The following is a 13,441-nucleotide window of genomic DNA, read 5'->3' on the forward strand; positions in this document are numbered from 1 at the left end:
TTAGTAACCTACAACTAGTTGTCCACAGTTAGATGTACAGAAATAAATCGATAAATATTATCTTGAATCAATCCACGACTCAGTGTATACGTATCTCAGTATTGATCACAAATCAAACTATATATATTTTGGAATCAACCTCAACCCTGTATAGCTAACTCCAACATTCACATATAGAGTGTCTATGGTTGTTCCGAAATATATATAGATGTGTCGACATGATAGGTCGAAACATTGTATACGTGTCTATGGTATCTCAAGATTACATAATATACAATACAAGTTGATTAAGTTATGGATGGAATAGATTTGTTACCAATTTTCACGTAGCTAAAATGAGAAAAATTATCCAATCTTGTTTTACCCATAACTTCTTCATTTTAAATCCGTTTTGAGTGAATCAAATTGCTATGGTTTCATATTGAACTCTATTTTATGAATATAAACAGAAAAAGTATAGGTTTATAGTCAGAAAAATAAGTTACAAGTCGTTTTTGTAAAGGTAGTCATTTCAGTCGAAAGAACGACGTCTAGATGACCATTTTAGAAAACATATTTCCACTTTGAGTTTAACCATAATTTTTGGATATAGTTTCATGTTCATAATAAAACCCATTTTCCCAGAATAACAACTTTTAAATCAAATTTTATCATAGTTTTTAATTAACTAACCCAAAACAGCCCGCGGTGTTACTACGACGGCGTAAATCCGGTTTTACGGTGTTTTTCGTGTTTCCAGGTTTTAAATCATTAAGTTAGCATATCATATAGATATAGAAAATGTGTTTAGTTGATTTTAAAAGTCAAGTTAGAAGGATAAACTTTTATTTGCGAACAAGTTTAGAATTAACTAAACTATGTTCTAGTGATTACAAGTTTAAACCTTCGAATAAGATAGCTTTATATGTATGAATCGAATGATGTTATGAACATCATTACTACCTCAAGTTCCTTGGATAAACCTACTGGAAATAAGAAAAATAGATCTAGCTTCAAAGGATCCTTGGATGGCTTGAAAGTTCTTGAAGCAGAATCATGACACGAAAACAATTTCAAGTAAGATTTCCACTCGAAATAAGATTGTTATAGTTATAGAAATTGAATTAAAGTTTGAATATGATTATTACCTTGTATTAAAAAGATAACCTACTGTAAGTAACAAAGGTTTCTTGATCTTGAATGATTACTTGGAATGGATTTAGAAAACTTGGAAGTAAACTTGCAATCTTGGAAGTATTCTTGATTTTATGAAACTAGAACTTTTGGAATTTATGAAGAACACTTAGAACTTGAAGATAGAACTTGAGAGAGATCAATTAGATGAAGAAAATTGAAGAATGAAAGTGTTTGTAGGTGTTTTTGGTCGTTGGTGTATGGATTAGATATAAAGGATATGTAATTTTGTTTTCATGTAAATAAGTCATGAATGATTACTCATATTTTTGTAATTTTATGAGATATTTCATGCTAGTTGCCAAATAATGGTTCCCACATGTGTTAGGTGACTCACATGGGCTGCTAAGAGCTGATAATTGGAGTATATATACCAATAGTACATACATCTAAAAGCTGTGTATTGTACGAGTACGAATACGGGTGCATACGAGTAGAATTGTTGATGAAACTGAACGAGGATGTAATTGTAAGCATTTTTGTTAAGTAGAAGTATTTTGATAAGTGTCTTGAAGTCTTTCAAAAGTGTATGAATACATATTAAAACACTACATGTATATACATTTTAACTGAGTCGTTAAGTCATCGTTAGTCGTTACATGTAAATGTTGTTTTGAAACCTTTAGGTTAACGATCTTGTTGAATGTTGTTAACCCATTGTTTATTATAACAAATGAGATGTTAAATTGTTATATTATCATGATATTATGATATATAATATATCTTAGTATGATATATATACAGTTAAATGTCGTTACAACGATAATCGTTACATATATGTCTCGTTTCGAAATCATTAAGTTAGTAGTCTTATTTTTACATATGTATTTCATTGTTAATACACTTAATAATATATTTACTTATCATTTAACATAATTAACCAAATGTATCAATATCTTAATATGATTCATATGTACCTAGTAAGACGTTGTTATAACGATAATCGTTATATATATCGTTTTCGAGTTTCTTAAATTAATAGTCTCATTTTTATGTATATAACTCATTGTTAAAATACCTAATGAGATACATACTTATAATAAAATCATGTTAACTATATATATAACCATATATATGTCATCGTATAGTTTTTACAAGTTTTAACGTTCGTGAATCACCGGTCAACTTGGATGGTCAATTGTCTATATGAAACCTATTTCAATTAATCAAGTCTTAACAAGTTTGATTGCTTAACATGTTGGAAATACTTAATCATGTAAATAACAATTTCATTTAATATATATATAAATATATAAATATAAACATGGAAAAGTTCGGGTCACTACAGTTAATGGATCGGATATGGATCGGGTGATGCCGTATCCATATCCATTTAGTTTTTGTTCATCCATATCCTTATATATATCCGTTTAATTTCGGTTCATCCATCCATATCCATATCAACTAGATTAAGGGGTTAATGGATATCCAATAGATATTAAAAAAATGTTACAATATTTTTTAATATGCAATGAAAACCAAAACGTAGCGTAGCAAAAATAAATATTACATGACATAATTAAAATCTATCAACAAAAATGTTTGATCTTTGTCGAAGATTAAACACAATCTATTGAATTTACTATAAAACATAGATTGTGAAAAATCAAATATGTAATTTGTATGTTTATTTTGTCAGATATACGTGTTTTATTGTAATATATCGTAGTTATTTCATTATAATTTTGAAAGCAAAATGTAAATCTATCAAAAAATGCATATATAATAATAAATATGTAAGCATATATCTATATTTATGCATTTATATATGTATTTCGGGTAATAATGGATTAATCCATGGATGAAACTTTTCATCCATGTCCATATCCATATCCATTTAGGTTCGTCCATATCCGTATCCATATCCATTTAGGTTCATCCATATCCATTACGAAGCGGGTGAATCGGGTGGATATCCACTGGATCGGGTGGCCATTGCCATCCCTAGTACGGACTAATCTTTTCAAAATCAGGTAAAAGAAGATCAGTAAAAATAAAAAATAAAAAATAAAAAAGTAAAATTAAAATAAAAATAAAAATAGAATAAAAATCATTGTTGCATGCTCCTCTCTCAGTCCCAATCACCCCAACAAACAGGCGAAGAACTCGGGTCCTCTACGAGCATTCCATCAAACCTTAACAATCGGTATCTTGTTTTGTTTAAGTCGCTTAACCTCACGATCCATTATTTCGACGGGTTCTTCAATGAATTGAAGTTTTTCATTGATTTGGATTTCGTCCAACGGAATAGTGAGATCTTCTTTAGCAAAACATTTCTTCAAATTTGAGACATGGAAAGTGTTATGTACAGCCGCGAGTTGTTGAGGTAGCTCTAGTTGGTAAGCTACTGGTCCGACACGATCTATAATCTTGAATGGTCCAATGTACCTTGGATTTAGTTTCCCCCGTTTACCAAATCGAACAACGCCTTTCCAAGGTGAAACCTTAAGCATGACCATTTCTCCAATTTCAAACTCTATATCTTTTCTTTCACAGTCCGCGTAGCTCTTTTGTCGACTCTGGGCGGTTTTCAATCTTTGTCGAATTTGGATGATTTTTTCGGTAGTTTCTTGTATTATCTCCGGACCCGTAATCTGTCTATCCCCCACTTCACTCCAATAAATCGGAGACCTGCACTTTCTACCATAAAGTGCTTAAAACGGCGCCATCTCAATGCTTGAATGGTAGCTGTTGTTGTAGGAAAATTCTGCTAACGGTAGATGTCGATCCCAACTGTTTCCGAAATCAATAACACAAGCTCGTAGCATGTCTTCAAGCGTTTGTATCGTCCTTTCGCTCTGCCTATCAGTTTGTAGATGATAGGCAGTACTCATGTCTAGACGAGTTCCCAATGCTTGCTGTAATGTCTGCCAGAATCTTGAAATAAATCTACCATCCCTATCAGAGATAATAGAGATTGGTATTCCATGTCTGGGGACGACTTCTTTCAAATACAGTCGTGCTAACTTCTCCATCTTGTCATCTTCTCTTATTGGCAGGAAGTGTGCTAATTTGGTGAGACGATCAACTATTACCCAAATAGTATCATAACCACTTGCAGTCCTTGGAAATTTAGTAATGAAATCCATGGTAATGTTTTCCCATTTCTATTCCGGGATTTCAGGTTGTTGTAGTAGACCTGAAGGTTTCTGATGTTCAGCTTTGACCTTAGAACACGTCAAACATTCTCCTACATATTTAGCAATATCGACTTTCATACCTAGCCACCAAAAATATTTCTTAAGATCCTTGTACATCTTCCCCGTTCCAGGATGTATTGAGTATCTGGTTTTATGAGCTTCTCTAAGTACCATTTCTCTCATATCTCCAAATTTTGGTACCCAAATTCTTTCAGCCCTATACCAGGTTCCGTCTTCCCGAATATTAAGATGCTTCTCCGATCCTTTGGGTATTTCATCCTTTAAATTTCTCTCTTTTAAAACTCCTTGTTGCGCCTCCTTTATTTGAGTAGTAAGGTTAGTGTGAATCATTATATTCATAGATTTTACTCGAATTGGTTCTCTGTCCTTTCTGTTCAAGGCGTCGGCTACCACATTTGCCTTCCCCGGTGGTAACGAATCTCAAAGTCGTAATCATTCAACAATTCAATCCACCTACGCTGCCTCATATTCAGTTGTTTCTGATTAAATATGTGTTGAAGACTTTTGTGGTCCGTATATATAATACTTTTGACCCCATATAAGTAGTGCCTCCAAGTCTTTAATGCAAAAACAACCGCACCTAATTCCAAATCATGCGTCGTATAATTTTGCTCGTGAATCTTCAATTGTCTAGACGCATAAGCAATCACCTTCGTTCGTTGCATTAATACACAACCGAGACCTTGCTTTGATGCGTCACAATAAATCACAAAATCATCATTCCCTTCAGGCAATGACAATATAGGTGCCGTAGTTAGCTTTTTCTTCAATAATTGAAATGCCTCCTCTTGTTCATCCTTCCATTCAAATTTCTTCCCTTTATGCGTTAATGCAGTCAAGGGTTTTGCTATTTTGAAGAAATCTTGGATGAATCTTCTGTAGTAACCAGCCAATCCTAAAAATTGACGTATATGCTTCGGAGTTTTTGGGGTTTTCCACTTTTCAACGGTTTCGATCTTTGCCGGGTCCACCTGGATACCTTCTTTGTTCACTATGTGACCGAGGAATTGAACTTCTTCCAACCAAAATGCACACTTTGAAAACTTAGCGTACAGTTTTTCTTTCCTCAATACTTCTAGCACTTTTCTCAAATGTTCTTCATGCTCTTGATCATTCTTTGAGTAAATAAGTATGTCATCGATGAAAACAATGACAAACTTGTCAAGATATGGCCCACACACTCGGTTCATAAGGTCCATGAACACAGCTGGTGCGTTAGTCAATCCAAACGGCATAACCATAAACTCGTAATGACCATAACGCGTTCTAAAAGCAGTTTTTGGAATATCATCCTCCTTTACTCGCATTTGATGATATCCAGAACGTAAATCGATCTTCGAATAAACCGACGAGCCTTGTAGTTGATCAAATAAGTCGTCAATTCTCGGCAGTGGATAACGGTTTTTGATGGTAAGTTTGTTCAACTCTCTGTAGTCAATACACAACCTAAATGTACCATCCTTCTTCTTGACAAACAAAACAGGAGCTCCCCATGGTGATGTGCTTGGTCGAATGAAACCACGTTCTAATAGTTCTTGCAGTTGGCTTTGCAGTTCTTTCATCTCGCTGGGTGCGAGTCTATAAGGAGCACGAGCTATTGGTGCAGCTCCTGGTACAAGATCTATTTGAAATTCAACAGATCGATGTGGAGGTAGTCCCAGTAATTCTTTCGGAAATACATCGGGAAATTCTTTTGCGACGGGAACATCATTGATGCTCTTTTCTTCAGTTTGTACTTTCTCGACGTGTGCTAGAACAGCATAGCAACCTTTTCTTATTAGTTTTTGTGCCTTCAAATTACTAATAAGATGTAGCTTCATGTTGCCCTTTTCTCCGTACACCATTAAGGGTTCTCCTTCTTCTCGTACAATGTGAATTGCATTTTTATAACATACGATCTCTGCTTTCACCTTCTTCAGCCAGTCCATGCCAACTATTACTTCAAAACTCCCTAACTCTACTGGTATCAAATCAATCTTAAATATTTCGCTACCCAGTTTAATTTCTCGATTCTGGCATATATTATCTGCTGAAATTAATTTAGCGTTTGCTAATTCGAGTAAAAATTTACTATCCAACGGCGTCAATGGACAACTTAATTTAGCACAAAAATCTCTACTCATATAGCTTCTATTCGCACCCGAATCAAATAAAACGTAAGCAGATTTATTGTCAATAAGAAACGTACCCGTAACATGCTCCGGGTCTTCCTGTGCCTCTGCCGCATTAATATTGAAAACTCTTCCGCGGCCTCGTCCATTCGTGTTCTCCTGGTTCGGGCAATTTCTAATAATGTGGCCCGGTTTTCCACATTTATAACAAACTACATTGGCATAACTTGCTCAGACACTACTTGCTCCGCCATTACTCGTTCTGACACCATTTGTTCCTTTCGTTCTATTAACCCCTGGTCCGTAGACCTCACACTTCGCCGCGATATGACCATTTCTTTTACACTTGTTGCAAAATTTGGTGCAGAACCCCGAGTGATACTTTTCACACCTTTGGCATAGTTGCTTCTGATTGTTGTTGTTGTTGTGGTTGTTATTGTTGTTGGGATGATTGTTGTAGTTGATGCTGTTGTTGTTGTTGTTGTTGTTGTTGTTGTTGTTGGGCCGTTTGTTGTAGTTGCGATTGATGTTGCGATTGTTGGGATAATTGTTGCGATTATTATTGTAATTGCTGTTGTTGTTGTATTGGTGATTCTTATCACCGTTTTCCTCCCACTTTCTTTTGACTTGCTTCACATTGGCCTCTTCAGCCGTCTGTTCTTTAATTCTTTCCTCAATCTGGTTCACTAGTTTGTGAGCCATTCTACATGCCTGTTGTATGGAGGCGGGCTCGTGTGAACTTATATCTTCTTGGATTCTTTCCGGTAATCCTTTCACAAATGCGTCGATCTTCTCTTCCTCATCTTCGAACGCTCCCGGACACAATAGGCACAATTCTGTGAATCGTCTTTCGTACGTGGTAATATCAAATCCTTGGGTTCGTAACCCTCTAAGTTCTGTCTTGAGCTTATTGACCTCAGTTCTGGGACGGTACTTCTCGTTCATCAAGTGCTTGAATGCTGACCACGGTAGTGCGTACGCATCATCTTGTCCCACTTGCTCTAGATAGGTATTCCACCATGTTAACGCAGAACCTGTGAAGGTATGCGTAGCATACTTCACTTTGTCCTCTTCAGTACTCTTACTTATGGCAAACACTGATTCGACCTTCTCGGTCCACCGTTTCAATCCGATCGGTCCTTCGGTTCCATTAAATTCCAAAGGTTTGCAGGCAGTGAATTCTTTGTAGGTGCATCCTACACGATTTCCTGTACTGCTAGATTCAAGGTTATTGTTGGTATGTAGCGTAGCCTGTACTGCGGCTATGTTTGAAGCTAGAAAAGTACGGAATTCCTCTTCATTCATATTCACGGTGTGTTGAGTAGTCGGTGCCGTTTCCTTCAAAATAGTCAAATGGAACAAGTTAATCATACAGAATATTAAGAGTAGTTAATAGTATTTCGTAGCATAATATGAACTCATTTATAAAAGCTTTTTCTTCATATTAGCATTTTATAAGTTTAAATTCGGGTAGTACCTACCCGTTAAGTTCATACTTAGTAGCTAATATACAATTCAACTACTACAATTCTATATGAAAAACTGATTATAATAATATTTCGCGTTCAAACTTTTATACAATATTTTACAAACTTACAATACCGCTTATTTTACATAAAGCATGAAATATAGCACACAATAACTTTGATACAAGATAGTTGTGAAGATAATTCTAGCTGGTACACAAGTCGTTCAGCAAAGGCAATAAAGACACGTAATTCATACCTCCAGAAACAAGTCATGCATTCTGGTTTTACTAGGACTACTTCTCATCCTTGGTCTTGTGGAACATAACCGTTATGGCCGTTGATAAGACAGCGTGTTGTAACGTCGTCAAAGGGACGAGGGTTACGTTGTGAAGACCCGTCCTAATCCATCCGGACGAAGTCCATATCGATTATAAACGATTCACAACAGTTGATTACATCGCGAGATACTTGACCTCTATATGATACATTTTACAAACATTGCATTCGTTTTTGAAAAGACAAACTTTCATTACATCGAAAGTTGACAGGCATGCATACCATTTCATAATATATCCAACTATAATTGACTTGATAATAATCTTGATGAACTCGACGACTCGAATGCAACGTCTTTTGAAATATGCCATGAATGACTCCAAGTAATATCTATAAAATGAGCAAATACACAGCGGAAGATTTCTTTCGTACCTGAGAATAAACATGCTTTAAAGTGTCAACCAAAAGGTTGGTGAGTTCATTAGTTTAACTTAAACAATCGTTTCCATCATTTTAATAGACCACAAGATTTCAGATTTCCATTTCTCATAAACATACTTCCCATGCATAGAGACAAAAATATCATTCATATGGATTGAACACCTGGTAACCGACATTAACAATATGCATATATAAGAATATCCCCATCATTCCGGGATCCTCCTTCGGACATGATATAAATTTTGAAGTACTAAAACATCCGGTACTTTGGATGGGGCTTGTTGGGCCCGATAGATCTATCTTTAGGATTCGCGTCAATTAGGGTGTCTGTTCCCTAATTCTTAGATTACCAGACTTAATAAAAAGGGGCATATTCGACTTCAATAATCCAACCATAAAATGTAGTTTCACGTACTTGTGTCAATTTCGTAAAACAGTTATAAAAGTTGCGCATGTATTCTCAGCCCAAAAATATAAAGGGTAAAAAGGCAAATGAAACTCACGATACTGTATTTTGTAGTAAAAATACATATGACGTCATTGAACAATGCAGGGTTGGCCTCGGATTCACGAACCTATATCAATTGTGTATATATTAATACGTATAATGTAAGTTACAAAATTTCATTTATTAATATGTATTATTTATATATTATAGTTTTGTAGAATTTATTCTAACCTTTATTTTAAAACGTATACTTATATTATATTTTAAGTTATATTTTATATATATATCGATTTTATGTATATATATCTATAATGATTTACGTTTATATAAATAGTGACATTAATATATTTATATACATATATTTGTGGTTAGTATTGTATTTATGAAATTTTATTAGTTTGTTATGTGAATTATTAATACAATCCTAGTATATACCATAAGTATATATATAGTGTACAAAAGATTTATTTGTTAAAATAATAATTTAGATAATAATGATTTACTAATAATAATAATAATTTTATTAATAATGATAATACTAATAGCAAAAAAAATGAAAATGATAACTGTTAATGATACTAATAATAATAACTCTAAAATAATATTAATACTAATACCATACTTATGTTAATAATAAGGGTTCTAATATTTATAAAATGATAAATGATAATCATAATAATACTAGTAAATATTAATGATGATACTGATAAATATGATATTATTAATTGTAAATGTACTGATGATACTATTATTTATAAACCGGTACAAATTCTAATATTGATGATAATAATATATTTTTATTTCCTTCATAATAATAATAATAATGATAATCATAATCATAATCCTAATGATGATAAAATACTAAAATGATAAGTTTATTACTAATAATAATATTATTAATACCTATCATAATAATAATAGTAATGTCTATAATACTTTCAAATATGATAACAAGTATGATACTAATAATAACAATAACAATAACAATCAAAACAATCACAATAATAATAATAATACTAATAATAATTAATATATAATAACAATAATAAAATTAGAAAAGAAAACTACCTCACATGAAAAGAGTTTCAAAAAAAAAAAGAAACTACCGTCCTCTGGACTCGATCTCGTGACCACATGCTCACACGCAAACACTCTCGACCATCCCACCAATTCTGATTCTCTGTACTAATATCGAATTTAAATTTTATATATAAACTGTTTTTCTTCTATTCCTCTTCTTCTCCACAAGTCTCATGGATTCAACAAAACATCAATAACCAAAAAAAAAAAAAAATCAGGGTTCCTTTTAAAGCTTCAAAACATTACAGAAAAAAAAATAATTTGGGTTCTAAAATAAAAAAAAAAAATACTAAAGGCCTACTGCAGCGTCGGTTCTTGGAACAAAACAAAAAAAATTGATTTCGTAATAGATAACATTATAGATAATGTTTATAACACGAAATAGTTTTCTAAACATGTATAAAAACTACTGGAATCGTCAATTTGATCAGAAACATATACACGAACGCGAATTTGTCTCAAGAACAATTGTTGACTTTTTTTAAACTAAACTTTGACTTCAAAATTCAAGATCGATATAAAGATTTGAGAGTTGAGATTTTGCAGATAGATTCAAAGAAAGATTTCTAACCTTTCTGCATTTTTAGATTTTGAAACTTTATTCGAAATTGAATTAAGAGAAAAAAAAATTGGAGCGTGCAGAGAAGAAGAAAAAAAAAATATCGCTGTGCTCTTTAATCCCATTGGATTTCCTTTTTATTTGATTTGTAATTATACATAATCATTTTGTAATAATAGAGATCGGTTGATAAAAAATGGAGAAAATGTCAACACAGGTTCACGAGTTTGGAGCAGGAAAGAAACAAAAAAAATAATAATAATAGAGATAAAGGATACAGAGGTCAAGCGTATAATATAGATCCCTACTGTTTTTTTTAATTAATAATAATAATATATAATAACAATACTATTAATATCTAATAATATTAATAAAATTAATAATAATGATAAATATAATATTAATGATAATAATAATTGTAAAAATGATAATAATAATAATAATAATAATAATAATAATAATAATAATAATAATAATAATAATACCATACTAATTATGATAATATTAATATTTTATCGATAATAATAATATTAGTAATAATAATCTAATTTATACATCCAATTTCATCTTTATATGATATAAAGTGATATTATGAATACAAATATTGATATTTGACGATACAAATAACATTACTACAACAACTATATTTGTATTTAAATTTAATTTATTAATATCATCTATTATTATGTAATATTTAATAATTATGTAATATGTATTGTAACATATACTGAATATTATATATTTATGCATTTTAATATAAATATATTATAATATTTATTTACATACTAATTATATTATACTTATGTATGTAATTATGAAAAATATAAATGTTTTATATATGTAAGTATTATATATATTTATTAAAATAGTACATTATTTCATCATAGATATATTATAAATTTCTACATATACATAATATAATAATTATGTATAAAATCATATATATATATAGTTATATTTATGTATATATGTATACTACCATATATATAAAATCATGTTTTAAATGTTGAGTAGATGATTAATTATGTATATTAAACAATTAACTACAAAGTATAACATTGTACATTTAATATTTTGATAACGTTGGTAAAATATGTTTGAATCATTTATATACAATATACTATATATATTCAAAATGAAAATCTTTAGTTATTAAATGTTATCTTTTATAATAACAAAATTACTTAATAGTTCATTAATACTAATATAATTAGTTTTATATATAATTATTTATATTTACATTCTTAGTTACAATTAAAGGTTCGTGAATCGTCGGAAATAGTTAAAGGTCAAATGTTATCATGAAATAGTTCAAACATAATTAGACTCGGTTTAATAGACTTTGCTTATCGAGTCGAATCATATAAGATTATGTTTAAATTTGGTCGGAAATTCCCGGGTCATCACAGTACCTACCCGTTAAAGAAATTTCGTCCCGAAATTTGAGTGAGGTCGTCATAGCTAACAATAAATATGTTTTCCTGACGAATATGAGTTGATAACTTGAGTTTTATCATCATTGAGTAATATGGATAAAAATAATTCAATTATTCGAAGAGTGCGAATGAAGCTATTCACAAAAGGATGAAATGAGAAACAAAGATTTGTTTTTAACTTTTGACGTAGTCAGGTTTGAATTTAGAAAATAAGGCGCGTCTTAACTTTTGACATTGCCTTGGTTGAATTCCGGAATTTAAGGGATTTAAAGAAAATCTTGAAGATCTATAAAATCTGATTCTTCGGGATTTATGGAAATTAAGATCTCTTTAATTAAATACGGTGATCTGCCCCGATTACTACGTCTGATATTTCCAGTATAAATTAAGCTCTTCCTTTCCATTATTCTCACCATTCTTATACTTTCTTTCTTAGTTCATACATCCAAAAGATTCTGAAAATGATTAATCCAGTTCTGATCCTTGTCCTCATCCTTACTATCGCAACAATCATTCTCCTTTTCCAACTTCCACCAGAGGAATCTGCTTTCTTCTACTTCGCCCTCGGGATTATAATGTTTTTAATTCTCCCGTGTCTTTATGTTGCGATAAACATTGATATACACGGTTTGTAATTTATGTGTTGTTATCGAACTTTATATTCTCCCTTATATTTCAAAGCTCTATGCTTTTGTTTTCTCTTCCCGACTTCAAGTCAAGCGAATAATGGTCCAGAATTTATAGATATAGAGTTTTGAATGATTATAATGTTCTAAGCATGAAGGAACGTGATAGCACGATTTGATTTTCAAATTTATCAACATCACGGAAGATAGAACCATCAAGAATACATTTTCTTGATTTGTTACGGAGTTAAGTAGGATGAAAGAGTTATGTAACATGGCACATGATGACGTTATGATCTGTGAATCATCACGTTTCATTTAGAAACTCAGCATGACTTACTGTAATATAATCACGTTGATCAAGTGTCATTATATTATACTAACTCATGCATCAGTTCCCATCATTACTACAATAACATTCATATTTTAAGCTTGAAAATTTACAGAATATAGAAACTAACAGTTTCTATATGATGTAATACTGATAGCACGAAAAGATTAATGATTTCAGATAAGAATAGTTATAAAAATATCTCCAGAAATATGGAGGATATTTATAATGAAAGGTACGATAATATCTCAGAATATCTAAAGATCAGAGGATGATAGAAACTATTGTCTGCAAGGGTTTAGAGTAAGGAGCAAGTTATTCACTATAGAC

Source organism: Rutidosis leptorrhynchoides, chromosome 1, assembly GCF_046630445.1.
Source record: "Rutidosis leptorrhynchoides isolate AG116_Rl617_1_P2 chromosome 1, CSIRO_AGI_Rlap_v1, whole genome shotgun sequence".
Taxonomy (NCBI): domain Eukaryota; kingdom Viridiplantae; phylum Streptophyta; class Magnoliopsida; order Asterales; family Asteraceae; genus Rutidosis; species Rutidosis leptorrhynchoides.